This window comes from Babylonia areolata, chromosome 19, assembly GCF_041734735.1.
Source record: "Babylonia areolata isolate BAREFJ2019XMU chromosome 19, ASM4173473v1, whole genome shotgun sequence".
Taxonomy (NCBI): Eukaryota; Metazoa; Mollusca; class Gastropoda; order Neogastropoda; family Buccinidae; genus Babylonia; species Babylonia areolata.
The window spans coordinates 41,169,722-41,174,721 of NC_134894.1; the positions used below are offsets into that span (position 1 = coordinate 41,169,722).

Genomic DNA, 5,000 nt, shown 5'->3' on the forward strand with positions numbered 1-5,000 from the left:
CCGTCGTCAGAATTGTGGTATTCTTTGTCAACATTCACCTCTTCAGTATGAGAGCCTTCCACTTGCAATATTTTGATGGTGGTAATTGGGGTGAAGCTGTTAAAGTCTTCTCTTTCGCCGTTCGTATGGAGAGAGTTAAAACTGTCACACACACACACACACACAGAGAAAGAGAGAATATGCTTATTTATTTTCTGGCTCAACAACAATATATATATATATATATATGTGTGTGTGTGTGTGTGTGTGTGTGTGTGTGTGTGTGTGTGTGTGTGTGTGTGTAATATATAGCAAATAGCATATTTATAATGTGACATGCTCACACCGGCGCAGACAAATGCACACACCAACAATACAATATATGGGTGTACGACAGAATAATCAACTGGCCGTGTGGGTGGTAGGATAAGGGAGGGAGGCGGGGAGGGGGAGGGGATGGGGGGGGGGACGGGAGGAACGAAAAGTGTAGTGGAGGATGAGGAAGGGAGCACACACACACACACACACACACACACACACACACACACACACACACAATTCTGAAACTCTGACGTCAGTGCAGACTGAACTGAGGTTATTGGCTGACCCGTGGTGTCGGAAGAAGAAAGAGGATAATGATTTATATACCTCCTGACACTTGAGTGTCTTCACTGTCTGTATGTTCAGCCTGTATGTGCGTCAACCGGGGGCCGCGGAACACGGTTCAAAATGGCCTGGAGTATTTGTATCCATGTTGGCTCGATTACCTGGCCCGGGGCTCACTGCCTGTTGGGAAACACTGAATGGAAAAGTGCTGTAAAATGACTTTGACTTGCTCTTAATGTTTCTATTGAAAATGCCAAAGTGTGCGCCGGCACACACACACACACACACACACACACACACACACACACACACATGCATGTCGTGCACGTTCATACAGATAGATACATGAGCTATAGCTCAGTTTTAACACATTTGAAAGGCAACAATTTCTGGGGGAATTATATTGTTTTATTAATATCAAGTCTTCACCTTCACCTTCACCTTCACCTATCCCGTAGTCTTGTGGACCGTTGGGGCGCCACAGGTGATCTGGCAACTAGCATCCTCCAATCCTCTGGGTCTATCAAGTCTAGTAAGATGAAAAAACGAAGAATCACAGTGTATAAACTGGGGCTGACTGAAGTGACCTGAAATATGACCTCGTGCTGCGTGTCAAAGTATTTACTTCCTACACAAGGTCAGTTTTCAACAGTAGATGCTCAAGGCCAGTAAGTGCAGTGGGTTCACAGACTGACCATCCTCATTCAACAACTAATCGCCCTGCGTAATCAAGAGAACATGGAGACCATAATAATAATAATGATAAAATAACTGGACATTTATCAGCGCTTTCCTCATTGCACAAAGCGCTTTACAATCCATACACACACACATACGAAACACACTCAGTCCTCAACTCACAATCATGCACAATAAACCTATATATGCGCATACGAACTCGTGCGCACAATATAAATATTATACATACATACATACATACATACATGCACGCATCGATCGATCCATCCATCCATCATGAGAAAACAGAGGAAATGGACAGGGCACGTCATGCGAAGAGAGCAAGGTAATATCATGTGGACAGCCCTTCAGTGCGCAACAGAAGGTAGGCGCAAGAGAAAAAGGCCAAAGAACAACTGCCGTGGAACAGTCGAAAGAGAACTCAAGACCCTGAAACACACCTGGGGTACCATTCAGAGACTGGACTAAACAGGCAATAGTGGCGGTTCTTTGTCTGCTGCCCTACATGCCAGAGGGCACAATCGACAGTAAGCAAGAAACTAAGTTCAAGTAAATACATGGGGGTCAAAAGCGGACTTTCTGCACACACGGTCAGCAACAGCTGCAGGACTGTGGACCAGGCAGCACACCGCCTGATTCACGACAGCTACAGTCGTAGCTTCTACACTCCATTGATCAACACATTCATTGTTCTAAACGAGCCACTGAGCGCACTCTTCTGAAAGGTGATTAGTTTCAGTTTCGGTTTTAGTTTCAAGGAGGTGTCAAAGAGTGCAAACCGATCCATTTACAATACACCAAATCTGTTAAAAAAGTAAAGGGGGTGGGTTAAGGGAATGGGACCTGTGGGGGGTGGGGGGTCAGATGTCTGACCTGCACATGACCCCAACGCGCTGGCCAGGCAGAGAGCTTTCCACAGGTATGAAAAACATTAACCAAAAACAATATAAAACAAATAAACAAAAAAGTAAATACATTAAAATATAGTATAGGAAATGGAAGGAACGTCGAAGGCAAATGACTGAAACAGTCCAGAGTAGTAACTCTCTCCATTCATTAGGTACACAACTTCAAGTCAATGCTGCTTATGCTACCAATTCAGCTAGCACACGGGTAAATGACAGGTACATTGGAACAAACCCAGACACTTCCTCAAGAAAAGGAAGCGCAGAGCTTGCCCTTACACGATTCATTTGACATGTGCACACAGCAGCAATGACAGGAGAAAGAACGCCTTTTGTTCTGTATTGTATGCGTATTCTGTGTGGCTTATTTGGGATCAAAAGGCTATGCCAGTCTTGAATGAAAGCTAATTTTGTGTTTGCACATTTCTTCTGTCATTGCTGTTGTGTGCACATGTTATTCACCTGTGTGCTAGCTGAATCGGTAGCACAAGCTGCATTGACTTGAAGTTGTGTACACTGTGAATGGAGAGAGTTACCTCTCTTTACTATTTGCTAATCAGTTTGTTCTCCTGGCCTCATTATTTATTCATTCCAAGACTGAAAGAATATATATATATATATATATATATATATATAAACAAAAAACAAAACAAAAAAACAACCGGGCCACGTTACGAAAGAGATTGGATACTTTCCACAACCCAGCGAAATACGCTCAGCAGGCTGCACTAATAAACGGTGTGTAACGTTTGACATGTCGCATGACACTGACCCTCAGTGAGAGAAAAAAAACCCAACCAACCAACCAAACAACAACAACAAAAACACCCCTAAAACACGACCGATGGGGATGTCAACCCCCACAAGGATCTTTCGGGAGAGCCAGTGACAGATGAAATCGTGGTTCAGTTCAGTGTGAGTACAAAGAAACCTTGAATGCAGCTGTTGTTATGTGCACACGTGTATAGACAGACATACCAGCAGCAGTTGGGCCGGCGGATAAGGGTCCAGCAACGGACAGTGAAAAAACATGCACCCTGAATGTACAACCGTCGTGGGGACAAAATACATGCTTTTCACCCCCCCCCCCCCTCTCCTCTCTCTCTCTCATTTCAATGCTAATTTTGACAGACATAGGACTGAACAACTTTTGACGAGCATGAGCATGTTTGCATCGATGTTCATGCGTAAGCGCTATGTGCGCGCGCGCGCGCTGGTGTGTGTGCGTGCGTGTTGGTGTGTGTGCGTGCGTGTTGGTGTGTGTGTGTGTGTCTGTCTGTCTGCGGACTGAAATTACATGCGTGGCAATCCCATCAATCAAACGCGCACTTCCAACCCTCACCTCCTTTCCCCATCCTCTTTCCCTCAGTCCCCCCACCCCACCCCCCTCAACACTCCCTCCCCCTCCCCCTTTACCTCGGTTTTATCGTATCCGCGAACAATAACCTCCCTTCCTTCTGATCAGCCATAAATGGACGCTCCTTTCACGAAAGTGAAAGTCTGTTACGGGAATGCCGCAGATCCAGGTAATGCAATATCAGTCATGAATTGAAATTTCTTCTTCTTCTTCTTCTTCTTTTTCTTCTTCAGAACGCTGGATAATAAAAGCAGTTTCCATTTCTGTATGTCTGGTGCTCACGACAGATCGCATTACTGCAGAGAGGCATAAGCTGCTTTTATCTGGCCTCACGAACCACAAGAAAGTCAATAGAAAATAATAAATGAATGAAATCTCTAGAAGAGATCTCACTGAACATTTTTGTGTCGTGTTACGTGTTTGTGGTTTTCACTCTTTCCAAAATAATGTAAAAAAAAATAAAAATAAAAAATAAAAAAAATAAATAAAATAAAATAAAAAGAATTAAGAAAAAAAATAGGATATGAAATATAGAAAAGAATTTTCACAATGAATTTTTTAAAAAAAGAAGAAAGAAATAAAACAAAATAAAATAAAGTGAAGTAGAAATCAAAAGTTTGTGGCTGCTTTCACTCCCCTGGAATTTCTATACCGCAAAACGGAACGACTTCGTTTGTCAAATGTCATTTTAAAGAGAGAGAGAGAGAGAGAGAGAGAGAGAGATGTTAAGCGCGATCGTCACGGAAGCTGACCCAGCCTCTAGTCTGTTGGTAAGTGATGCGAGACAGACTGTCAAGCCATAGTCACAGCTCCCCAGTTCTGACTGATGAGATCTCCTGTCAACGATCGAGATAAAAAAAATATATAAAAAATCAGGTTGGTTAATCAAACGTTTATGTTTCTGTTAATTTACTCGTTGAGAATTACACGAGGGGTGTGTGGAGGACGGTAGAATGCGAACGGGAGGGGCGGGGGTGGGGGGGGGGGTGGGTGGGAGAGAGAGAGAGAAAAGCAAATCTTTTGCATAAAGTTCGACAATTCGCCACCTTATTTTACGGGGAATTACGACAATACGGCGAATCAGGTCGCCAACATACATAATTCGTGATTATATTAATTGTGTAGTCATCGTTTACATTGTGCATTGAACTGGCCCCCCCTGTTGTTGCAACATAGGAAAGACTTGCACCGTCTCTGGAGCTGGTCTGTCCAGTCTTCCGTAAAGCCAATTATGTTGTAAGCGCCTGTGCGCAACAAATGACAACTCTCTCTCTCTCTCTCTCTCTCTCTCTCTCTCTCTCTCGCTCTGTCTCTCTCTCTCTCTGTCTCGCTAACAACAGAAAGGAAATGGCTTCGGTTATTATGCACTTGAAAATAATGCTTGGTTACAACACAAATAATGATAATAGTTAATACGTGGCTCATAGTTCATTATGAGGCTTGGATGCTAATAA

The 5,000-nt window shown here is 43.5% G+C and overlaps 1 protein-coding gene across 3 annotated transcripts in view; it reads right to left on the reverse strand.

The window, feature by feature from the left end:
• The window catches only part of LOC143293719 (uncharacterized), a 20,536-nt gene that overhangs the window by 8,230 nt on the left and 7,306 nt on the right, over window positions 1-5,000 (reverse strand). The window lies entirely within an intron of this gene.